At 39.1% G+C, this 27,356-nt stretch overlaps 1 long non-coding RNA gene across 1 annotated transcript; it reads right to left on the reverse strand.

The window, feature by feature from the left end:
* Positions 1–8,442: 8,442 nt before the first annotated feature.
* LOC140225722 (uncharacterized) lies at positions 8,443–26,532 on the reverse strand. Its single transcript, XR_011900700.1, has 3 exons — positions 25,798–26,532; positions 24,686–24,908; positions 8,443–8,673 (listed from the first exon to the last, which is right to left on the reverse strand). It is a non-coding gene; the product is annotated as an uncharacterized lncRNA (long non-coding RNA).
* Between the last annotated feature and the right edge of the window lie 824 nt (positions 26,533–27,356).

A 27,356-nucleotide genomic window follows, 5' to 3' on the forward strand; every position in this document is an offset into this window, starting at 1 on the left:
AAGATGCACAATAATATCACGACTCGGTGTTTCTTTTCATTAACGAGAGAGAATGTTTTTACGGTCCTAAGAAAATATTCTTACGTCGGTGTTGTTTTGCACACTCGTAGACTAAAACCTCATGGTGCAAAGAGAAATAAAACACAGGGAATCTCGAGAAAAAAACTCAAAACGGTTGGGCACCAGAAACTCTGTGTGTTAAAATAAATTAACCAATTGGGAGAAAAAATACTCTACTAGTATGATTAAGTTCTGAAATGATGTAAAGAAACACACTACAAATATATGAAAGTGCACGAGTTTGTGCACAAATTAACAGCTCTGTGTGTTAATGCTCATTGTTCGTGTGTAAAAACACAGTGGTTGTGTATATATTTTGGTTCACGCATGCGCAGTAAGTCCCCGTCTCGCAACGCAGATACCCATGATCCTCAGTTAGAGCGTGCGCGATCCGCGAGACCCATGTCCAAGTGAATTGTGCAACCCAGGTCGAGTGTTCTTCCGTTGTATATTTTTAACGTATTAAGCATTCCATTGCGTGATATACTTATTGTGTTTGAACGATAGCATCGTTACGAAAAGGCTCCGCTGCCTTATACTTAGTGATTTATAGTGATTACGAATGGAAAGACGAATGAACAACTAGCATACACTGTTAAAAATCTTTCGGGAAACCCGGAGTGAAATGCGGAGTGACCTGAGATCGCAGTGAAAATCACTCCGTCGAGGAGTTCGGAACTCTCCATGAAAGTGAATTGCCGCGATAGCGAGACAATGTCGCTGCAGCGAATCAGTTGTTAACTCCCCACTTTTACCTGGAGTGATTTTCACCCCGAGCAGAGAGTGCGCCATTGCGCGCACTACTGCACAAACGCGACCCATGAGAATAAGAGGCGTGATTTCAGCCTTATCAACCATCCTACCCTCGAGGCTCAGTGGCAGAGCACTGGACTATCACCAACGCGACTCGGGTCCAAATCCACACGGGAGCGCTCGGAATTTTACGCTACAAATCGTCGCAGGATCTAAGGTAAATGGTTAATGTTGTCATTAGTAAGGTAATCCGAATTTCAATTGTGATAAACTTGTAGAAACCCGTAACTAATGTTCATGGCAAGAACTTCCATGTCTATTTGACAGCGTGCGCTGAGTATGTCGTAGAAAGTAGTTCAGTCATTAATTGACAGATAGCGCTATCGGCGTGATTTCGTGAAATTTTGAAACCCTGCGCGGTAGCGTCGCGTGAATTCTTGTAGCAGCATATTGCCCCTTCCTCGAGCCTCCCCTCACCTCTCCTGAAATCACTCCTTTGTGTGGTGATTAGCACCCTGTGGTCGGGGTGCATTACACGCCGAGTTCAGGAGTGTTGTTCCCTCCGCGCCGTCGGTCACTCGTTCGTATTTTCACTCGATTTTTCCATGGGCAAAACAGAGGCGAAGTAAGAGTGATTCTCACCCCGGAATCTTCTAAAATTTCTAACAGTGTAGCCACATGGCAACACTGTCGAGTTTGGAGAAGCGTACATCCGGACGGAACCTAGAAATTTTTCGGACACGTTTTATCTGTGTACAGATGTATAATTCTCTTCCTAATGATTTTAAGGATCTACCTCGTGAAGGTAACTTAGTAGCAATTTTCTATCAATTGAAAACGTTCTGTTTAGTAGGAAATGCATAAGATTCAAAAGAGTTCTTATAGGTGATTGTTCTTCTTAATCTTTTAACACAGCCTGCTTTTTGACATGCATCATAGCCGTCATTTGGCGGCATCTATGTATGCACTGTTGAATAAATAAATCTCAAGATTATGGTGAATATTTATTTAATTGCTTCCTGAACACTTGAACATTCGATAGATATAGAACGCCTTTACTATTGTAGTGCTATCTTCTATCCAAAGATTTGTTTCTATAGTCTAACTTGTTTGATTTTTTTATGAGTATGATACGAATTTGTGATGTTTGAAATTCTTTGATAACTGTTGGAGGGACACTAACTTCTTCCATTGTGCTCAGTGGAATTTGCACAACGATGTGAAAAAAAAACTAAAGTTTAAGTTTATATGGGAACTGGGTCAAATATTTACACAAGCCTTGCATATTTCTGAAAAAAAACTCGCTTGAATTTACACAAATGATCAGCGTTTATACTCAAATTTTGTATTTTTTTTCTCTTGAGTTTAGGAATAAATCGACAACTTCCGAGTTTATTCAAACTCAATGACTATTTCTAAAAACACAATACTAGGAATAAACTTCGGTGTTTTTGTGTGTTTATTCACAGGGTTGGGTTTTTTTTTCTGGAACACGAGTAAAAATTGTGGAAAAAATTGTTTAAAAAACATTTACAATGATGTGTATGAATATCAAAGTATGGACTATTTTAACACAAATCTGTTCAAGTATATACTCGGGGATGTGTGCGAGTTTTTACGCTGACACAAGGCTTGTGAAATCATTTGACCCAGTTCCCGTATAAACTTAAGCTTGTGTATTTTTTTTTTAACTGTGCTTGATAGTTTCCATTTTACTCGCTAAAAACTGTAAATTTAAGACAAAAATTACAATCTAAATTTCAGAGTGTTTCACAATTTCCGCAATTTTATTGCAAAGGATGAAGTTGCACAATCTTAGCATCATTGCAATTCTAGTGGTTCCTTTTTGCAAAATGCAATCCAAGTATGGAGCGATCCTATCGGTTGAAATGGCTGGTTCTTGTAGAATAAAGGAGAAGGTTTCAGGACATTCCGTCAACGATTTTTTGTCCACGCACCTGTTTTGTCCAGTAGTTTACATCCATGCGTAAAATAAGCAACAGTGACTTGGTTCAAGCATTAAATTTAAGTCCGATTTTAAAATTATGTCGACAATATCGAAATGAGAAAATTGAAAGAGAAGGAGGTGTTGTTATGGTAACTCATTCTTAAATGAAATGTTACATTCTTCCTGTGATTCATCATAGTAAAACTTAGCAAACATTTGTAAAACATTTTCAAGCTATGACATCGATATTAATCTCAATGAGTCGTGTGTTGAAAGGAACTGTGCAAAAATGAATAAAAGAGGAGGAAAAACCAAAAAGCACGCAATCTTTGGTTTTCACCCATTTGTACATCGATTTGTTAGGATCAAATACGTCCAATTTTGAGCGTTTGATTGCGCTACAGCACAGTAAAAGCACAAAATATGAAAGAAAAAATTAGAGGGCTTTAAAAATCATTAAATTTGACACGGAATCACCTTGATATTTACAGAATACACAATATATTTTCTAGCATCCGTATTTGATAAAGTTTGGCATAACTTTCAAATTTCATTAGAGGAAAAAGTGACTATATAGGCAGAAAAATTCCTGAGTATGCCGTCAAGAATATTTTATTTTGAGTCTCAATAATAATTGGTACGTGGACCAAAACTCTCCGCCGAAAGAATGCGTAAACGCAAACTACTGGAAAAAATAGGTGCGCTGACAAAAAATCCTTGACAAAATGTCCTATAACCAAGGAGAAAATAACGGTCGAACCATAGAATCTCTCGTGGGTTGCCTTCAGTTAGTCTATTATCTACCTTCCTTGTCCATTGCAACCACCCACTTGCACCAATAGGATCCCTCTATATCTTATTTGATTTTCCTGATCTATAACTTTGTTCATCAATTTCAACGATCAGCCCACTGAGAGGAGCCAACACGCGTAAAAAATTGTCGTGCCATAGTTACCGAGTGTTTCATTACTGAAAAAATGTTTAAGTTATAACTGATTTTTTAGTTTTTCAGTTAAAGCTCCTTGTGTTATAGTGTAAATCAAATGAGGCCGCTGAAAGAAGGAGCTGATTAAGAAATGACAAAAAGGCATTAGACGCTTAGTTCAGTTTAATCTGATTTAAACAGTCGGACAGGTGCCTCCACAGTTGTGGAAGACTATCCTCCTCTTATTTTTTCTTCTTTCACAGGCATATATTAAGCAGAACTATAGTTCCAACCAGGCACTGCTAGCTCAACGTGAGGAGCTCCAAAGCGCCTTCGTCCTTTTGAATATGCAACACGGACATCCATCAAGCTCGAATAGTTGCATGCAGATTTTACCATTAACATCCCGTTCCTGGTTTAAGCATACGAAAGCTAAAGCTCCTTCATCATTTTGTGTGTGCAATACGGACATCACTATTTAACGAATATCTACACCCAGCGTTCCTATCAACTCTTCAATGTCGTGAATACACAGTAAAAAAAACCTATGAAGATGAAATCACTATAAGAGAATTTTGCTCTTACGTTAATCGTATGCGTACATCACTCTAAACGAGTAATGCGAAAATCCGCGCCTTGATTTCAAGTTTCAGTGGTATCATACGTCGTAAGAAATAAATTTTCCAAATCGGGAGAAAAATATCACTTTGCAAACAAAACTGTGCAACATCGTCTCCCAGGCTCAGCATTTTCTTACCCGCGGATTCTTGCCAGCTTTTTTGCATGCGAACAAAAACCGGGAGCCTCTCCTTCATCGTTGCCAACGATAATTTGAATCCATTAATTCCACCCTCGAAGAGTTTTTTGGACCTGTGATTTTTTGCACGATTTGTCAACGCGGCCTTTTTCCGGCCAGGAACCTTTGCGTGAGGGATGATTTATCACCATCAAAACCGCAACGGTTACCAGTGGCGTATCGCGCTTTGCGATGGATCGATATATCTACGGTTTAAACCTGTTGAAAAGGATCGATTATCGGGGTTTTCACAACAATCGATTGTTTACCATAGTTTTAAATCTAAAAACATCGATGGCCGATTATTCATGCTTCGCTTCTGACGGTTACGCCCCGTTGAGGGCCAGGAACTCAGCAAAAACTTATCAGAGGGCAAGAGAGGAATCCTTTCCGACGATTATAATATTAAAATTCCAAAATGCGAAATTAATTTGGCCGATCATACGCCCTAATGAGCAGTATACTGCGCGGGAAAGAACAATTAACTCATTCAGATTGGTCCTTAAATGGCGCAGCTTTTTGGCATATTTATGTGGCGCTTATTTGGACTTCTGTATTTTTGTAAATCACCGTGCATACAATTTTCATAAACACAGAGCTCATTTGTATGTCTCTACTACTTGTCTGAGTAGTTTTGGCGCCGTGCTGAGAAAAAAGGCCGATACAAATTCCAATCGTCCAATATGTCTCCAATTTGCTCCCAATACAATACTGATTTTCAAGGGAAGTCATGAATACTCTCTCTTGGATTTTAAGAAAGTTCAGCTCTCGCTCGAAAAAATTTATAATTTAAAGAAATATGACTTACAGTTTTTGGTAGATCTAGATGCAAAAGTTATATAGGCTTTCTATGGCGGAGTTAATTAATTTTAGTAATTCATTAGGTAGCAAAAGGGACCTAGTTCAATAGAACAACGCATGGGGACGCCGTGAAACACATTAAAAATTCAGAGAATCGTTTTGGATGCAAGTAGTTGTAAATTTTCTCCTGTTAAGAGTTTATAAATCGAAAAAAACTTGAACGTGATGATGAACGTTTAACTTTGTCTTCAACATTAAGTCTTATGGAAAAATCTAACTAGAAAACTATTTTGCTTGGTTCAAACTTGATGTTGCGTGGCGCGTTTCTGTTAAACTCTGTAAAGGTAAGTGGTAAGGAAAAGTTACTTTACACTGGAAAAAAAAACACATTGGATCTAGATTCCAGACTCTTAAAAACAACGACAAGAAAAAATACTCTTGGTTCAATCAGATTTAAGCTTAAATCAAGAACTAAGCCTCTTAATTTGAGCGGATTTCCTTTTGATTTAAGCTTAAATCTGATTGAATCAAGAGTCCTTTTTCTTGTCAATGTTTTCAAGAGTCTGGACTCTCGATCCAATGTGTTTTTTTTCCCAGTGTATTACTCCGAATCTTGTTGTTGTTTTTTTTTTTTTTTTTTTTTTACAAATTAAGAGGGCACGTCCTTGTAGTCCAACCGTACAGCGTTATGAGTTACGCTATATTCTCATAACTTTATGTTATTTTCTTTAACAAATAAGATAAATTACCGTAAATAAGACCATAGAGACCGCTGAACCCATACTAGCGCCTCACAAGACCGCAGGATACTTCATGCATTGCGCGTACAGCACTGAACGCGCTGCGCATAGTAGCGCCTTACAAGTCTGCAGGATACTTCATGCATTGCGCGTATACCACGGTGCTGGCTCGGTGCTTTTCACACCGAATGAATTAACTCGTTTAAATATGATTGGTCGAATTTTAAAGGCAACTCGACTCCAAAAATTCAAGCGGTACGCTTTCCTCGCGTAGCGCGGGTTCTCGACGGGTCGCACACGAGACGCAATTTTTGAAGCACTCTCAAATTCCTGCGCACGGCGCACTTTTCTATCGCATTACCCGCTCGCAAGTTCGCTTTCAAGTGAAGTCTCAACGCATAAAGCCCGCGAAACGAACGTATACCTACATAATGCGGTTCTTAATCGAGTGCTTTCGCCGTCCCGGTTTTTTCCCCTCATCAATATCTTCCGCTCCAGAGGCTCCTTGCATCATTCCATCTCATCAACGTCGCCTCCATATATTTTTTCCTCCGCTTCCCGGCGGCCCCGCCAAGAAATTCGTCTTAAGTCCGCCTTTTATTTTAATCTTTCCTCACGCCTGTGTTTAATTTTTATGATCTCGCTCCTTTATTCCCGGCGGTTTTTTCCCTGTCCCCCCGCTCGGGTCTTTGACCATAATCGTCGCTCATCCGCCATATTTTTCCGGCCGCTTTCAAAGTTCGCCCGAATTATTTATCTTCATTACTATCCTCGGTGGTTTTTTCTTCGTCCCCGCGATTTCCATCGTCTTTTTCCGCGGATGAATTTATACCTCTTGTTTCCCCGCGGTTTCCTTGGGATGATGACAGTCTTTAATCGACGTTTTTGTTCGTGCTCAACGCCCGGCAGACCATCTGTCTTTGCGACGAGGGTTTCTTTTTGGCGTACGCAACCTCGCGGAAAATGGGATACTCATTAGACGTTTTCGTCGCTTTGCCTGTGGAGGCATATTCGAGAACCTGATCCTGAAAGAGACATGCTTGCTACTTGTGTCTGGAAATATATTCCATCCACTATATTGGATCCTGAATATAGTGCGAAATAAAATTTTTCTGACAATGTTTTCAGCTTCTGAAAGTATAATGATTTTTTTTCTTTAAAAGAGAGAAAAAAACACCTATAAAAAAAGTGAAGTAGGTTAAAATTTTGGATGCAACAAAAATGTGCGGGAACTTATAAAATGCTGAATTACCCGCCACAGCATTTAGTTTTGAATCTTGGCATTGCTGAAGTAAGTGCTGTAGTGAGTACTTCAGCGTTCTCTGAGTTCTCGTACACTTTTTACCTCCAGAATGTTGAATCAGATTCACTTTTTTTCGGTGAAATGGTACGGCCTAAATCTCTGAGACGACCTTATCCCAAGCAAAATGGCTTGATTCAGTATTAAACATATGCATTTCTCTTGAGATTTGGACGCATTTAAATCAAAAGGAATTATATTCATTCTGACATGAGCTCCGAGATTCACAAGAATATATACATGACAGGGCTTAGGCCACAATAGATATAGTTTTTTTTTTTTTTTTTTTTTTTTTTTTTTTTTTTTTTTAATTTAAATGCGTCCAACTAAAATTTAAATACATGCAAAAATAGCCTGAATATCCTGTGTAATTCATTATGTGAATAGACAAGGCACACACCCAAAACGTCCCAATCCATGTGGTAAGAAACATTGTAAAATAATTTTGGATTTGGTCAACATTCAGAAATCCACAGACCTTTTAACTCTAACGAGCTTTCACCCGCAAAAACCCGATTTTTTGACAAATTCTGCTTTACGGACGACAGATGAATAATTTACTCAGGTTTTTTGAGCACACCTAAGTCATTTTTAGGGCCAACGAGTCCTAATATGGTAGCGGTTTTTCCTTTCATGTATCGAGTTTTTGCAATTCGACTATTCCACCATGAAAATCTTGATTTGTGCAAATTGGGAGATAATGTGGTTCCATCAACGGTCCAAACTCCCGGACTTGCCGAAAATACACGCAGTTCACTGTCCAAGAAAAAATTTGCAGTCCAAATATTTGGTAAATTGGAATACTTTCATATAATTAGAAGCTATATTTTTAGAAAAAAAAACATGATTTTTGCAAACAACACGATGGTAGACACATCTCCTCTCTGGGTTTTTTTTCAAATGTTTAGGGATTAAGGCCGAATGATATTTGTTTCAACAGATCCACTCGTTAGTTCCATGAAAATTCGTCCCAACTGCCAGAATTCATACCCAGGACTTAGAATAGAGCTCTTGCAAGCTGCATAAATTTGCAGTTTCAGAACTTGTTCTTGCGTAGAATTTTGCGAGAAAAGAAATCTCTCAAAGTTGAGACCGTAATAATGGAGGGGATCGTTCGTGTTATGTTTCGAGCACACCTCTATATCCGGCCAAAAGGTTTATTCATGATTATGGAGCGATTACGTTAGCAATTCAACCAAGTATAATGTGGCAACCTTACATGTATTTATTCTATGTATATGACCCGTGGCTGTAAAAGCCATTCAATGTCCTTGTTACGAGTCACAGGATGTTTCCTATAGGTAGATCCAAAGAGGAGGGCGTAGGGGGCGCCACACGCTTCCTGTGCTCCTGAAAAAAAGAAAGAAGAAAAAAGGAAGGAAAAAGAAGAAAAGACAAAAGGAAGGAAAGACAAAATGAAGGAAAAAAGGAAGACAACACTGAAAAAAAATATCGGTATATTTACTAAGAAAATGGTAAAGTTACTAAGAATTGAGGGTTCTATTTGATCCCAATTTTTTCTTGTTAAATTTACCATTTATGGAATTGGTAATTTTACCGAGAAATCTCGGTAAAATTATTGAACTATCTCAGTAATTTTACTGGACCTTGGTAAAAATACCAATATTTTTTATCGACTGTGGTAGAATTACCGAAATGAAATGGCAAAGTTACCGGGAATTGATTACCAATAAAAGTGGTATTCTTACCTGGAAAAAACAGTAAAAATACCGGTTTTTATATAAGCTTACCAGTCTGTGGTAAAATTACCAATACTTGGTAAAAAAAAGTGATATGGTAAAGGTACCAACGGACCTTGGTAAAAACGCCGAAAATTTTTTTTCTGTGAAAAAGAAGGGAAAGAAGACAAAAGTAAGGAAAGAAGAATGAAAAACGTTTACATTTGGGCATAATTCGTGGCAAAATTAACTCAAATTGCATATTAGGTGCTTCAATAATTCAACAAATTTCAAGGGGAGGCCCCCCGGACCCTACTTGCGCCTTCATTCCTGTTCGAGGTGCCTGGATCCGCCCATGATGTTTCCTGGTATAAGGGCTAACTTTTTGAAAAATCTCTCTAGCATGACCCTAACGACCCAGGCTTCGTCCGGGGGCTCAAGAAGCAACTATGAATACAGCCGGTAATCCAAAAAAAAAAAAGGAGAAAAAAAAACAGCGCCTAAATTCAAGTTCGCGTCAGGGTAATCCAGCCTCTTTCATTTTTTCGATAATTAATTACCCGCCGAAAAGCGCCACCGGCAAGAAAAGATGCGGCGTCATAAAGAAGCAAGTTTATCAAAACTGTCCGATCTCGGGCGGGGGTCGGGGCACCGTTGCCGAATCTCCCGGAAAATTGGACGAATTCAATATACGCACAAAAAGCGCCATAATTTCAGACGAGTCGGCAACGCTGCGACGGGGAGCTGAAAAGGACGCCGGGATTATGCGGGGCTGCAACTAAGCTGAAATCCCTACTTGTAGCTCACAACAGAGGCTGGAATTAAGAATTGTTGGAGTCTCCTCCAGGACCCGGGCTTTACGCGCTGGAGGTGGACGAAAATCCCTTCAGCCCCCCCATCCCTTGTCATCCCGCGCGCCTGTAAGTAGAGACTTGATGGCTTGACACCGGGAACATTCTTTCATATTTACCTCAAAGCGTTAAGAACACCTCATAAGTGTCATGATTCGTCGTCTAACCCCTTTATAGTTTGTCCCACTTCTTTTCTTTGGAGTTTTTTCCCCCGGCTTAACAAAGCGTCGCGCGCTTTGCTTCTCGTTCGGGTCTGTTTATGACCGTCTCAAAGATCCCGGATGGAACCGAGGGGAAAAATGTGTTTTCGAGTGTGACGGAGCGGTTTTTATCCGAATTTTAAGCGATTTCTCCTACTTGTACTTTTTTCCTATTCTGCCGTGCTAAGCGAGAACGCCGTAAACCCATTAAGATTTTCCCCAATTTCGTTGACTCTTACACTTTATAAATAAAAACTGTTTTACCCATGCACCTCAAACTTTCAGGTTAAGTTCTTGATAGCATTTGCAATAGAATTCTGTAAAAACAATGTCCGAAAGTGCACAAGTTTTTATGCTATGATACATGTTTTTAAAAAATGTAAAATGGCGTTTACGGCGTTTTTGCGTTGCACGGCAGTATAACGCTCAGCTCTCAGCGCAACAACCTCACTCTCCAACTTTTAAGCAGTAAAAGGCAACGGCAATAATTTTGCAATTTTTTAAATCATGTTGTCAATAAATGCCGACTTTAAACGATCAATGAAATGAACTTAATGTGTATAAAAGAGGTAGGCTCAATGTGATGCGAAAAATTGCACTTTATTTCAATTGTATTGCGATAAAGTTAAGAAAAGAAGAGCCCCTTCATTTAGTGAATCGATGACTTACGCAACACTCCGATTCAATGGCAATAATTTTAATAGTGCTCAATGGACCAGTAGACAAGGTACGAATTGCAGCATTCTGATACATGTTTCTGAACCAAAATTTCACGTAAAACACAATGCGCACTACGATAATTACCGAAATCAACTCCTTACGAAGACAATTAATGATTCTTGATGCGTGAGTCTAAACCACCCGCTCATGAAAACTCAATGCTCTACGTGATTCATATCGCGCGCTAAACGTTATCATGACAGTCTCTGCGATATAAAAATCTGGCAACCTCAATCTTGAAGCTTTGGCTCAGTTACAGCAAATTGCTTATAGTCTGAACAACACACGGTGGGAAATGAACATTGCTCGTTTGAGAAGCTTGCTGGAGCCGTGGTAGTGCTCGATTTGACTCACGTAGAGCTTTGAGTTGTGAGCGGGCAGTTCAAATTTGTCGTAACCACTGTGAAATAAAAGCGATTATATCTTCGTAAGGGGTTGATTTCAGTAATTTTCGTTACGCGAATCGTGTTTTACGTGAAATTCTAGTTAAAGAACAAGTATCAGGTTGCTTAAATTCGTACCTTGTCTAGTGGTCCATTGGAGATTCGAAAGTGAGAGAGAGTGGAAGGGTGGCGACAAGGGGGTTTTAAATGAAATGAGGGAGTGCCAACTGCCTGAGGCGTTGTGGGAGGACCAGATACTGTGGCAGTTAGTCGTCGCAGAGCGCCAGAGAGCGCAGTAAAAGCGACTATACGTATGCATTTTTCCAATGTATGGTGATGAATAATTCCAGTAGCCCGTGTTAATTTCTGCGAGAGATCCGCGCAGTTCCGTGTTGCAGTACTAAGGAAGAACGTCGTATGAACATTCGAGAGTTGCCTAATTTCCCTTGATAAAACATGTATTTTCGACCACATTCATGCATATGCTTCCTTGAAATGTTCCGATATTTTATACTAAATTGCATACAAAACTCTCTGAAAATGTTGGATTATAATATTCACAATTTTCCAAGTAAATTCGGTTTTTATCGGAGGAGACTTGGCAACGTCTGAAGGCTCATACGGCGTTCTTACTTAGCACGGCGGCGCGTGAGCTCATTTCGCCTTTCGCACAGCGTTTGATTTCCTTTGTGCAAAGTTGAAGGGAAAAGTGGCGTGGCGTGCTTTGCGATCTATCGATATATCCCCATTTGAAGCTGTGGTAAATAATCGATTATTAAGGTGTTCGCTGCAAACACCCTGTCTATCGATACTTTTCCATAGGTTTAAACGGTCGATCAATCGATATATCGCAAAGCACGCCACGCCACTGAAAAATACTTTGATGCCGCGGCCGAAATTTTCACCCTTGCACTTTGGCGGACGGCGTTTTGAATTATTAAAAGTCCCCGTGCATATGCGCCGTGGCCCGGGCACTAGGATCCACGCATAAATTCAGAACAAACGCAATCCCTCGCTGGAACGTTTATCAAAGAGGAGGCATTATTTTAACAGCTCGCCCGGTGGAATTTATGGGCTCAAAACAATATCCAACCTCGTCGTTTGGCGGCGAAAAACGTCTAATTTATGAATTTAAGTTCCCTCCTCGCGCCCCCGCGCCCGTTGCCCTGCTTTTGTCGTGCATGCTACTCTGCTGGTAATCGTCACAATGATCAAAACCGTGCGATGAAACCGATAAATCAGCTCTGCTTTTTCTCCGGGATGCTTTGTTCGGTTACGCTTGTGTTGCTACGGTGCTCATTGTGGACTGAGATGCATAGCCAAGAAATGAGTTACATTTGGACCGCGCTAAGCAGGAAGGAACCAAGCCATATCAAATATTGCCAAATTTTTAGGGCAATTGTGCGGATTCATTTTTTTCTAATTTCAGTCAGTTTTGTGTACTGTACGAAGCAAGTCCCTAAAACTTTAAAAGAGATTCACACACACACACGTGCTATTGTAAAAAATTAAATTGCTCTGAAATTTTCAGTTTCTCCTCAGCTTGTTCTCCGGAGTGCTTTATTCGGTTATACTTGTATTGCTACAGTGCTCATTGTGAACTGAGATGCATAGTCAAGAAATGAGTTACATTTGGACCGCGCTAAGCAGAAAGGAACCAAGCCATATCAAATATTGCCAATTTTTTAGGGCAATTTAATGTTTTACGTGAAAACGGTTGTGCGGATTTTTGTGCAAATTTCCGTATTGCTGCATAGTACAAAGCAAGTTACTTAATATTTTCAAAGGAGTCCGCACGCACGTTCTCTTGTAAAAAATCAAATTGTCCAGTTATATTTGGCAATAGTGATGTGGTTTGGTTCCATTCTGCTAAATGCGGTAAATTTAGAGCATCTTGCTGTTGTTAAAAACAAGGTTGCCATCACATGGATCGCATTTAGTAGAAAGGAATGAACGCCTTTACTCTGTTTTCATAATCACATCCAAACGATGACTTTAGAAAATGACGAAGGTATTAAACCTCATTCCTTTTCCCCTTAAATCTCTCACTATTTCTCTGGTATGAGATATCATGTTGAACTATTTTATGGAAATGCCAACTCATTCGTCTTGAAGACTTTATGAATTAATGTTTGATTTACATGCAAATATGTATATTTTTTTCCATATCTAGTTGTTTTTTGTCTCGTATATCAAGGGAATCGACTTTTACTTTCGACGTAAAAAGTAACATAAAAACGGAAGTAAAATAGAGTCTGAATAGTAGAGGTAAATAGTGAGCAGTCTGCAGGGACTATCGTGGGACGAACGAGCAGCATTAAATCGCGTCTGCATCACAGTGTCAAGACCGTTCTCCTTTGACCGATCAACGCGCCTTCAAAACCGAGGGTTGGCAATTTTACATACTCCGAAGCTGTAATACATTGTATGAGTGTTCAAATGGATTTGGGCTCTTTTCATCGGGATGTTATATCAGTGGCGTGGCGTATTTTGCGATGCATCGATTTGTCTGTCATTTAAACCTATGGGAAAGGATCGATGAACAGGGTGTTCGCAGCGAACATCTTAATAATCGATTCTTTACCACAGGATTAAATGGCATAATAATCAATACAGCGCAATTCACGCCACACCACTGGATGTTACACTCATACCAAGCCAGGATTGAAAAAGAACGACATTACCCAAAGGAGGATTACCTGAATTATTTTTTATGTAAACCCGAATTTAATCAACAATGAGCTCATAGCTTCATCGTGATATCCAATGTGAAACAAAATTTATGGTTCCATTTTGACATTTTGGAGCTCTCTGAGTTTGGATGATCTTTATTGTTTATTACTTTTGAGTTGTCGGTTCGAAAGAGTTTCATGCTGAATACTCGGGGATTATTTGGCGAGGAAGAAATGAAAAATAGCCCATGCCTATAAATATTACATGGAATTTGAGACTACCTAATAAAAATAGACCCGAGTTTAAGTGTACGAAAGGGAGCAATAATTTTATCATTTCCGGAGCCCAAAGCTGCTTTGAAAACTGGTAAAATATCAAGGCGTGTAGATGATGAAATATGTTACAAGAAAGGGCCAAAAATCATGCAGAAGTTCAAAAATTAACGTAGGGTGGGAAAAATAAATCAATATCATTTGTCATTATCATCAATCAAAAACTGTAAATACCATTTTCATAGCTCTCAGTTTTACTTCCAAAGTATTACTGATTGAAAAAAAAGGAGAGACGTTGATTTTTTTCATAATGGGAGGGAAATCAAATATTACTCATAGATTTTAAAATGCATCGTTGTGACAGAACATGATTTTGATGCATGATTATGATACATGATTATGAGAGATATAAAACACCCTGCTTATGGTTCATTTAATCAGACTTTATTTCCTAGTGACTATGGCTCAGAATATCGATGGCCAAAGTGCAAAACCACGTATCTCTGTTTGATACGTAGCAAACTTTCTGCCATACATATATTATTTTTTATAGAGAAAACTAGTCTGCGTAATTTATTGGAAAAAGCTCTCACTGTTAGCAATATATTTTGCAAATATTTAAAACTTTATGAAAAGCTTGTTTCTCTTTGGAAAAATAAAATTGGAACATCAATTCTAAAACACCAACATAGAGATACGAGGTTTCGAATCGAAATGACTAGAGTAACCTGCAATCAAAGGGGGTACTCGCATCGTCAAAAATGGACTATGTGCCCACCCAGATCGTTCAGGGCGATGCCATTGGTGTTGGTCTACAGTTTTCTCTTAAATTGTAGTCAGTTCTTTAAAGTTTTCTGGATTTATAATCACCGTTTGGTGATCTTTGGATTTTCAAAGTTTTGGCAATATAATATCGATATCAAAAAACTACATTTCAATTGCCAATTTCCCCTGGAAAATTTCATTTTTATCATGAAAATGTTGGGCATTTCTGACTAATAAAATTTCACCGATTTTTCGTCTGTTCTCGTGCAAAAATCAGAAAAACTTTGAACCAAAATTACACAAGTCCATTCTTGTACAAAAAATAATATTTCGGGTCAATTATTACAGCCTTGGAATGGAATTACGTTCCTTCATTCGGGAGACGACGAAATATGGCACAAAAAAAAGAAAAATACTGGACAAAAGGACGGCGAAGGAAAAATAAAACGGAAGCGAAAACTGATTTGGTTAACTCGGAATGACGCTTGTGACGGGAGAGGCACGGAAACCAAAAAGTCGAGATTCCGGCGCGGAGATGAAACGGCCGGGCGGAAGGGGGGAGCATAAAATGTGATGTATAACTTTTGTTTCGGAGAAGAGTGTTGTCTCTGTCCCTGCAGGGCTTCGGCGGTGGTGATGGCGGTGGCTTGGCGCCAGTCCTCCCGCCTCATCCCCTGATCCCTTTACTCATCCCTTTGCCCCCACTTGTGCGGCCCCAGACATCCCGCTGGGCGAGATACAGAGCAGACGTAAGATATATACTACTTCTTTGCTACTGCCCCCCGTTTGGGATGTGTAATCGCATTATCGTCGTAATTATGATGACTCGGCTCCCTCCCTCGCCTCCTACCCTGCACCCTTGCAACCTTATCCTTGCTCCTTTTCCTGTTGCATCTGAAATTTGCGGGTTGAAATCGAGGTTGATCTTCAGCACGTGCTAGAGCGGTTCGACAGTCGATCGAAGAGTAATTGATTATTTCTGAACTTTGGAAAATTTCATCAAAATTTCGGAGTATCAAACCACGCTGTAGAATATTAGGTATTTGTACCCTAACGAAGTTAGTAGCCAAATTTTATTTCTAACTTTCAATGCTGGACTTTAACTTGTTATTTTCCTGTTATTCTTTGCTGTTGTCCTGGAAATATTTTCTACAAAATTTTACCCAAAAATTCAAATTTTTTACTTTTAGTAGTCGTTTTTTTTTTTTTTTTGAAAATGTCACTAAATTTTCTTTGTGCCGTCGATAAAATTCAGTGAAATTTTCAGACGAATTCAACCAACAACTTCTCAGTTAAATGTCAAAATGGCGGCGGAAATTTTGAACCGTAGCATGGTGCTTTGGCTGGAAGGGGACGAATTGATCATTTCTTGACTTCGGACGATTTCATCAAAATTTAGGAGTATCAAACCATGCTTCAGAGTGTCAGGTATTTTGTAACTAGCAAATTGTGAATGATCATTTATCGATATTTCCTCATTTGAGGTCATGGTAAAGAATCGCTTATTAAGGTATTTGTTGCGAACGCACTGTTAATCGATCCTATTCCGTAGGTTTAAATGACAGATCAATCGATATATCGCAATGCACGCCACGCCTTACCAAGGTTTTTTTTTCAAACCATCACAATGTTGGAATATGAATTGTTATTCTCTTGTTAGTCTTTGCTAGTTCTTAGAAAAAGTTTCTTCTCAAAATTTCATGAAAACGTTCAATTTTTGTTTTGTTTTAGTGGTTAGCAGCCAAATTTTTCTAAAACCCCTCGAATAAGAAGCAAAGATTGATGCCTCATTTTAGAAGTTAGACAATAGTTGGCTACTATAACTCCTGAATATAAAAAATCAAATTTTCAGGTAAAATTTCGAGTAGGAAATGTGTCTAAGACACGAACGAGGACGAACAAGATACTTGCAATTCTTAGTCCAAATTTGAAATTGTTGGGAAAAACTTTGGCTGCTAACATGATGGTGGTATTTGTATAGAAAATGTGACCAAAAAACACTTCGACATAACTCCAAAAATAAGTACCGGGTGGATGTCGCAAACGCTGCCTCTCGATTTGCGATATTTACTTGAAGCATACTCTTAAAGCTAATTCAAATTTTTTCTTAGTCATATTTTGCGCTTAAATATCACCCACACTGCAACGTGATGTGATGCTTGGAATCAGACGAGATGTCCTAAAATATATAAATTTTCCATTGATCAATCTACGATGGCATCGGTTTTTACAGTGCTGAAGAACGGCTTTAAGACCAAGCAAATTAAAATTGTTTGCTGTCACATAATGCCGTCAGTTAAGATGGATCTTTCAGATTTAAAGTTTGCACATTACCACCACCTCGACGTGTAATGGATTTTAGCCGTATTTTTTTTTGATAAATCAGGACGTCAATATATGGAAAAATCATTTAAGACATTATCTTAGCTTTTACATGTTATATTATACAAGAAACTGACAACAAGTAGTTCATTTTGTACCCATAGACGATACATTCTGAGACAAACATATTAACACAATGTTAAGACGGTTGCTTGTATTTTCCCACTTATTTGGACGGAGTTAAACAGAAAGGAACCAGGCCACATCGGGATCGAACCGAGAAAAAGAGGTTTAAAGTTTGGCTTCTGCATAAGACTCAATGTAAACGATAAACTTCAAGTTCAATTTCTGCAAAATTTGCTCCAACAAAAACTTTGAATTTTTGGCGATAGGTAGTAGAACAGTGGTTGCGTTCAAAACCACTAACAATTTAATTTTTTCCAAAATGTGGGTTGGTTCTTTTCTGTTTAACTCAGTACATTTATTGTCTAAACAAAGTGTATATTTCCATGTGGAAGCTCACTAAAAACTAATAAAAGAAAAGAAAACAATGATGACAGAAAACCTAGCAGACAAGGAAACAGCTAATACAGACCGATATGCATACTCAATACATTCAGCAAAATCTTTGACCACGTTATTGCTAGAAGATTTCAAGCGAAAGTCATTCTCGCCCAAAGTCAATTCGGATTCAGGAAAGGAAAATCGACGATTGACGCCTTAAATAAAATCAGAGACACGACACTCGTCGAGTTCGGAACGGTATCTTTCACCATTACAGCCTTACTGTTCGAGTTTATTTTTCGGAAATAAATATATTTCGGAATTGTTTATTATCCCCACATTTATCCTTCACCATCGAGGTATCCCTCACCATTACTGCCTTACTGTTTGAGTTTATTTTTTGGAAATAAATATATTTCGGAATTGTTTATTATCTTCACATGTATCCTTCACCATCGAGGTATCCCTCACCATTACTGCCTTACTGTTTGAGTTTATTTTTTGGAAATAAATTTTTTTTTTTTTTTTTCTTTATTGAAAGAATAGAGGACTACATGGTATTAACTCTATTTCTTATAACTAGGAACTAAGAACTACTTTTACAATAATGGGTAGGCTGGTACGACACCGGCCCTATCTAGATTACAGAATGTACAGGTGCTGTACATTACGATTGAGATAATTGGTGCAAAATATATACATATGTATACATGCTAAATAAAGTATAGATATTTGGATCTTAATTATTATGCCCCCCGTCCCCGCTATAAAACAATAAGATATTAATTAATAATTAATAGAGAAATAGGTGCATAATGCAATGATAATGCACGAGTGACAGTCGAGAGTCAGACACAATCAGTACAAGTGATAGGAGACGTTAAGATTAGAGATGCTCGATGTTAGAGCGGTGCGTTGAGATGCGATGTGTGCCAAATGGTGTTATTATTTGGAAAATTACAAGAGTCTTTTACCAAAAATTTCTATGAATGTGACTAGATGAAGATATAAACAAGGGGGTATAACGACTGTCTTTTGGGGGTAAATATGTAGAAGGTACACAAAATGGAGGTTAAAATTATTCTTAATGGCTTTTCATCAAAATAACAAATACTTAAAAAGAAATTTGGCATCAATTCATTTTTGACAAATTACCTCAGATGTTCGGGCGGAATGCGGACGATGATGCGGAAAGCGGCTGTAATGAAGTCGTTTCGCGTTGCGCCCCGAAACCCGGCGCCCCGGGTAGTAGGAAACTCCTCACGCGCTTTACGTGTGGTGAGCTCCCAGCACCCCGCGACGCCGCCCCGCGAGCGCCCCGCAGAAAACACATGTTGAAAGAAGACAAATTAAGAGAATTGCACCGTAAATAAATAGTGGTTTGTCTTTTGAGAAAAGGTGAATCATCTCCCTGGAAAATCCGGGAGGCGAAGTTATTACACATTAACATCGATAATTTGATCTAGTTGGTCCGCGACGCAATCAAATGGCTTTCGCCGTTTGAGGCGTCTTAGACCAGCTTTGTATTTGTAGACAAGATCTGCTGCTTCGCTATTAGGGTGATTGGAGAGCCTTTGGGCGTACCGCAAGGACAATTTTTGAATAGTTTCAACCACCGAGGGGATACCGAGAATCCGGTGAATTACGTCATTCTTGACGTAGTCGTCCCAATGGATCCCGGTAAGCCCTCGGAGGATGTTGCTTTGTACGGACTGAATCCTTTGAATGTTTGTCCTGGCGGCGCACCCCCACAACTGGCATCCATAGGTCCAGACCGGCTTCAGTATCATATTGTAAAGTAAGATTTTATTGCGAAGAGACAATCCACTGCCCGGCTTAAAAAGCCACCACATAGATTTGTATTTGCTTAGGATCTGCTTTCTTTTAGCCTGGATGTGAGGACCGAACGTTAAGTTCGAATCAAGCCTCACACCCAGGTAGTTGGCAGATTTTACTGAGGGATAATTTCCCCGTCAAGTTTAACTTTAATGCTAGGAAATTTAATTTTTCCGAATGTGCAGTGCTGGGACTTGGTACTATTTACCATTGTTTTCCAGCGCCTGCAATATTTTGAAGTTCTGTCCAGTCCCCTTTGAAGAGTCTGGCCCACCGTTCTAGCGTTTGATCCGAAAGTTGAGATACCAGTGTCATCGGCAAATGTCGAGACACGTGTACCTTTCACTTTGGGCAAGTCGTACATGTAAAGTAAAAATAACACAGGTCCCAAACATGAACCTTGGGGTACTGAAGCCTCAATTGGCATGAATTTAGAGTACGTATCTTCATGTCTGACCCGAAAAGATCTACCATAAAGATACGAAGTTAGTAGGATGTAATAATTAATTGGCAATAATTTGAGCAATTTAAACGCTAGCCCGGCCAGCCAGACCTTATCGAAAGCTTGAGCTATGTCGAGAAGGGCGACTGAACAGATCATTTTATGCTCGAAACAATTTTCAACAAGATTAGTAATTCTGTGGATTTGCTCCACAGTGGAGTGCCTCTTCCTGAAGCCGAACTGGTGCTTAGGCAATATCTTCCTCTCATCAATAATGGGCATAAGGCGATTGAGAAGGAGCCTTTCAAAAATTTTTCCCAATATTGACAAGAGGGTGATAGGCCTGTGTGATGAAGCCAGGTGCGCGGGCTTACCCTTTTTGTGGATAAGTATGACCTCCCCCATCTTCCAGGTTGAGGGAAAAAATTGAAATTTAAAAATTGCATTGTATATATCCGCTATCTTCCTGATAGCTTTTTTCGGGAGATTCTTAAGCATGTCACCAGTGACTTCATCCAATCCTGGCGACTTCTTGACTTTTACCTTATATTTAATCGTATCTGCGACTTCCGTTGTTGAGACTTTACCGATTTCTTCAGGGGGGGAAGGGATAATTTTAGCTTTTTCGGCTTCTATGTCAATATCAGAGATGATATGTTCATGCGGTTTAAATACTTCCGATAAGTGGCGGCAAAACTCGTCAGTTTTCTCCTGATGAGTCTTGGTCCATTGGCCGTCAGGTTTTTTCAAAGGTTGTGAAAAACCTACTGATTTTTTAAGGTACTTTGTGGCTTTCCACAGAGAATAATCAGTGGTGGGTGTTGGAGTAAGTTCTTTCAAGTAATTAAAATTCTGTTCTTCCCTGAACTCGGAGATTTTCGTTGTGGTTATCCTGTTAATTTTCTCAAAATGCTGCCTGTCTTTATAAAACCTGCTTTTTTGGAATTTTGCTCTCGCTCTTCGTCTCTCTGTAATTAAGTTCCTGAGTTCAGGAGGTAAATTTAATTGAGTATTTGTGTACTTAATAATCGGTGAAGCCCTAGTCGCCGCAGATATGATCGCCTCCGCTACGTTCTTGGATTCTTCCTCTAACTCAGAGATGGAAACAATAGGGTTAATGTTAATTTCCTCATTTAGGATGGATCTAAAGAGGTCCCAATCTGTTTTTGCGTTAGTGATTTTGTTACGTCTTTTCAGAATTACTGACTGATAAATAGCCAGTTTGATGGGTATGTGGTCAGAGTTCATCTCAATTTCTGATCCAACAGCAAGATAGTTCCTTGAAACATTACGGGAAATAAAAAAGTCGAGAAGGTCCGGCTTTCTGTTGTGGTCTTTTGGGTAATATGTGGGAAACCCATCGGTGACGACATTGGCATGAATGTCGTTGATAGCCTGCAGGAGCTCCTTACCCCTGGGGTTAGGGGCCCTGCATCCAAACGCAAGGGACTTTGCGTTGAAGTCCCCTGCAAGGATAAATCTTTTAGGCAGCTTCTCGAAGAGATCAGCAAACTCCTCCCTCTTAGTAGTCTCGTTCGGAGGACAGTAGACGGAGGCAATGAAAATCTCCCCCGATTTGGTAGAGACGCTCACCCCCACCGCCTGGATGTTGTCCGTCGAGACGTCCAAATTGGGGTCGTAGTAAAATTTTACTGATCTCCTGATCAGTAGCCCTGTTCCTCCCCTGCAGGAGTCGCTAGGGTGGTCTGCCCTGAAAAATTCGTAGCCTTTGGGCCTCCCACGATATGAAATGCCACTGGCGAGGTGTGTTTCCGTGAGCAGCATAATATCGATATCTCTATCATGAAGATAGCGGTGTATTTCATTAGATCTAAGGTTAACACTATTACAGTTAAAACAAGCTAATTTAAGAGGACGATCACTCATCTTCTTTTATTTGCAACAGAGCTACTCGGATTAGTCAAAGTTTTGTTTTCTAATGTTATTACTCTTTGAGACAGGTCATGGATAGAAGATAAAATTTCACTCATCATAGCAAGAATTTCATTTGATTTGTCATTTTGTAATGGGTTTGTGGGAACATTTGAGGGATCGTTGGACGGAGTGTTGACATTCTGTGAATTTTGTGGGGTTGAATCGATTTTTTGGTTTCTTAAGTGCGGAAATTCTCTTTTTGAATTAAAGGCGTCTCTAAAGGATACGCCCTTCCTCAATGTGGTTGCAGCTGGAGGGACTTGTTGTCCAGTTCTAGCTGCCCTTTTTTCCTCGATCTTTTTAAATAGTTCTCTTCTTTGTTCAGCGACAGTTTTAGCTACTATACAGCCTCTGTAACTGGCTGGATGATTTTTTCCGCAATTTGCGCATATAGGATCGTTAAAATATTTAGGTTTCTCACATTGAGAGGATAGGTGCTCTCCACTGCACTTTACGCAGCGCGGGGGGTAAAAACAGAAGTTCGCAGAATGATTGAACGATTGGCACCTGGTGCACTGAATAGGTGATAGGGGGGAATTTGCTGGTGTTGGTTCCACCGTGACTCGAGAATTCGCAATTACCTTAATCTCATAAATTTTCTCAATTTTGTCAGAATGATCAAAGCTGATAGTAAAAGTATTGAGTGGTACATACTTAATAACTGGGGGGGTGACGGTTGTATCCGTACCTTCCCCAGTTTTACCTGCGTTATCCTCGCCACCTCCGCTGTTTTCCGCCCGCACATCAGAGTTGACAGATGGTTTAGTAGAAGTGTTAGGTTGTTCACTAGTCTCTTTGTCTACAGTTTTGGATTTATCAGATGTTGTGGACTCAGGATACTCAACAATACGCTTGAGATTCGATGTGGCTGAAATAGGTTTAAAACCAAGATTTTTAAGGCTGTTGATGATACTATCTGATGGAGTTAAATGATGTAGACCTTTGACTAGAACTCTGATAGGTCTGGTGTTCTTATTCTCATACGTATTAAAGTAGATTTTAGCATTTTTGAGATCATTAATAATTTTGGCATGTGTATCATCGTCTACTGCGTTGATTTTAAATGAATCATTGTTCAGTACAGTAGAGTTCCATTTGCTTAAGTCGATTTTATTAAGAATTTTGGCAAGATCATCAAATTTAGTATTAATTGCAGTAAAAATTGGGGGAGGTTTTTTGTACTTGGATCTAGTTAGTCGTGAGAGATTAGGGTCATTAGTAGACACATTCAAAGAATCAGATTTAGTATTATCAGAAGCAGTAGTAGGTTTTTCAGGGGTATTTTTGATAATTTTAGTTTTATTGTTAGTCTTCGTTTTCTTAATTCTATTGATAGCAGAGTTAATAATTGGATTAATACTTCCTGGGTTTACAAATACATCATCGTCGGAGCCAAGAGAGAGATCGTTAGAGTTGTCGTCGTCGTTATCCATATCATCATCATCCGTGAGGGCGGCGAACTTATTTTGATCCGCATGCAGTTGTTTTTGCGCAAGTGATGGTACCTTTTTAGGTTTGGAGGGCGAGACTCCCGTGGTTTCCCTTGGTCTTTTACCGGGGGCTGGGGTTGGAGCCGAGACAGGTGCAGGTGGATTTGCTTGTTTCCTAGCTGCTGCCAATTCTGATACTAGTTCACTAATTTGAAGTGACATAGAGTTAAGCTGAGAAGTTAATTGTTGGACCTGTTGTAGAAGTTGATTATTTTGATTTTTCAACATTTCCATTTCCTCATCCCTGTTAGAGCTCGTCATAGTGGGATTTGGGGATTGAGCTTTAGAGGTTAGAGAAATATTATCGTTCTTAGTGCTGTTTCTGCGAGAAACAGATAGAGAAAGAGAAGATGTAGAGGTACTTTTGGATGTAATGTTTTGAGAGAGTCTATTTACCTCTGATTCAAGTTCTGCGTTTTTAATTCTTGTACAATTCACATCAACACAGTCAGTTTTAAAGTGCACTCCACATTTACAAATTGGACATTGTTCGAGATCATGAGCGAAACATTTTCTCATTGTCACAGAATTTATTTACGAGTTTCTTGTTAACCTGGGGGATAACCCCCAGATCGCGATTTGATCGTTAAATATTTACATATTCACAAAGTAGGCCACTGTACAGAAGGACACGTAGGCATTGAGCCGGCTGAGAAATCGAGAAATCAAGATCTGATAAGAGAGCGTTACAGCGCGCGGAGAACCTCACCGTTCGGCTTATCAGACGGCACTCCGGAAATAAATATATTTCGGAATTGTTTATTATCTTCACATGTATCCTTCACCATCGAGGTATCCCTCACCATTACTGCCTTACTGTTTGAGTTTATTTTTTGGAAATAAATATATTTCGGAATTGTTTATCATCTTCACATGTATCCTTCACCATCGAGGTATCCCTCACCATTACAGCCTTACTGTTCGAGTTTATTTTTCGGAAGTAAATATATTTCGGAATTGTTTAATATCCCCACATTTATTATATAACGTATCCACTGCGTTATTATTTATCGTACTTGATGCCAACCACACTACACTCAACACATTTACCCGCATCTAAAACCCCCTCCGTGGAAAAAAGAAAAAACAGTGTGCTGCCCCATGCGCATTCCCATTGGACGCCACCACAGACGCCAGAGGGATAGGCTGCGGTCGATCCAGGGATGATACCACAGGGAGAAGTGGTCTGTGTAATGAGCAGGGTATCACTTCGATCGATGGCTTATGCACGCCACATTGCCACATTTTTTTTGAATTTGTTTTAAAATTTTATTTGAGAATTTCACCTACTATGTGCAGTATTAGGAAATTACACATGTGGTCGGTAGAAATATGGACGATTTGAAGGCGAACCAATGTGGTATTGAAATGTGCAACGTCAAATCTTCATAACTGCTCAAAACTGTTATGCTCAATATCTCCATAGATTCCATCTTCGCGATTCTCCTGAGTACCCATGCGGCAATATCGGAGCTATTGATACTCCCAGGCATACCTCCTTCGAGTGTCCTACCTTGAACAAAGACGGAATAGAGTTAGAAAAGACATTAGAACGACATGTTGAACCTGATAATATTGTAAATATCATGATTGAAAGTAAAACCTCACTGGTAAAAAAAAAAAACCCTTGGTTCAAGAGTGCAGTTTCTTGTCGCCGGATTTAAGAGTCTGGACTCTTGTTTCAATGCAAAATCCGTTTGAAACAAGAGTTCAAGACTCTTAAATCCGGCGACAAGAAACTGCACTCTTAAGTCAATGCACCGCGGCATTGGTCAAAGAGTTTTTTTTTACCAGTGCAACTCGAATTTTGCGTAGGAATTTATTAAGGAAATTCTAATAAAGAAAAAGAAAATTTTAAATGAACAAAGTAAGCCAACAAGTAGTATAACCTCCGATGTACCTAGTGTCTACACAGACGGTTCCGGGATTAGAGATAGAGACATCATAATTTAGAATTGAGTAATTTAAGATAAATTGAATCAATATTAAGCATATTAAGTGAAGTAATTAAGTAGAATTGTAAGAAAAAAAAAATATATATATATATATATATATTAGAAATTTATGTAATATTTACCTGTACAATATTAATATTATCAATGCACTTTTAATAATTTAATTTCGGACAAAATAGTGTCCGATTTTGTACCGAAATTGTAAAATTGAATAATAAAATCCCGGAAGGACACTTGCTGAACCACAATAAGAATGTAGCCGTATATTCAAACAGGAATCAGATTGGATGTATTAAGAAGAATAAATTAGGAAATAATATTATAGCCATCGAATGGGAAAATTTAATCGTCATAACGTGTTATTTTTCACCTAGTGAAAACAAACGAAACTTTCGAAATGCTCTGTTAGAATTAGAGATAGTTCTTAGACATACTCATGAACCTTACCTAGTGGCGGGTGACTTCAATGCTCGCTCTCTGAAATGGGGAGACCTCAAAACAGAAACAAGAGGTAGAGTCCTCGAAGAATTCATAGAAGGAAATAATCTGATTATACATAATGATTGCACAAAATTCATTCCAACCTTTTCTGATGATCAAGGGGAGTCAGTTGTTGACCTAGTATTATCTTCTCCTGACATCGCTCGAAATATTGAAATAGAAGTGCTCGATGATGTTGTGGCAGATCATAAATGCATAAAAATAAATTTTAAACGTAAGACTATTATTGAACCGGTTACATGTCACCATTGAACCAAAGGGAATTAGAACCGGGGGTTGGTTGACTGAAGCATTGGATGATCTGTTCGTGAGGAAAGACTCTGTAGAACGGAAAAAGCCTATGTAATATTGTTTTATGGGGGATGTATGTCTAAGCGACCTTAGTTCCCTTCATTTGTAAATTTTTATTACAATAAAGATCAAATAACAAAAAAAATAATAAAATCCCTATAAAAAAAAAAAAAAATCAAACTCAAGTAAACTCAAAACTACGATAAATGCTGTCACGCGCTAAGCGGTTTGACACCGTTTCAAGACACGAAAGAGGAGGAAAAAGTTTAAACAAATATAGAATCCAAGAACAAACTAAGCTATGCGATGAAAATAGAGAAAAAGTAGACCACACTGAGAGAAGACGCTAAAAGGGATAGATGGCCAACGCGGAGTTCCACATGATGAAATAAGACCTGGAAGAAAGGGCAGCCGATTCTTATATAGACTTGTTTACGTCACCGGTTATGAGACAGAAAGGACATGCGTGATTGACTGTCCATAATCAATGATAACATCTAATGAGAGTCTGGTCAATTGAATAACGGCTGATGGTTGGAAAGATAAAGACAAAAACTGAATGTGTAGTCGAAAAATGAACAAATCCAGGCATCACCAATGACCAGAAGAATATGAGAAGGGACAGTAAAAGCTAGAGTTACAGGACTTTACAGGGCCGGTGCCAGATGCTAAATTATGCCTTTAGTTCAATCGATTACAATTCGATAATAATGAAATCATTGGGCTGAGCACGATCCTTAAGTTGATTCGATGGACGCCATATTTTTTGTCAGAGCGACGTGCTATGCGTAATGGGTCAGCCGTGCTGGTCACAGAATCGTGTTTTGATGCTTGATTCGTATAGATCAGCTAAAAATAATGAATACGTCCAAACAGCAACTTTCTACGTTTAATATTAACCGAGACATCGCCCTTTGATGAGTCGATTTTTGACGTCATCTAACGCGGAAAGTGACACCCTTGGTCTATTCTTCCTTGTTTTCATTAGTGACGTACATTTGCACTGGTTACTCAACGTGAAACTAGGATGAAAAATATTAGCGCCTGCAAGACTGTGGAAATACTTCACGCATTGCGCTAAACAGTGCGGTCGTCGTGAACCGCATTTTAGCGCCTTAAGACTGCATGAATACTTCTCGCATTGCGCCAAAAGCAATGCTAGCGTAAAACGTATATGTATTAGTGCCTACAAGACTTTGAGTTCAGTCGGTGTG

This window comes from Bemisia tabaci, chromosome 10, assembly GCF_918797505.1.
Source record: "Bemisia tabaci chromosome 10, PGI_BMITA_v3".
In the NCBI taxonomy this organism is placed as follows: domain Eukaryota; kingdom Metazoa; phylum Arthropoda; class Insecta; order Hemiptera; family Aleyrodidae; genus Bemisia; species Bemisia tabaci.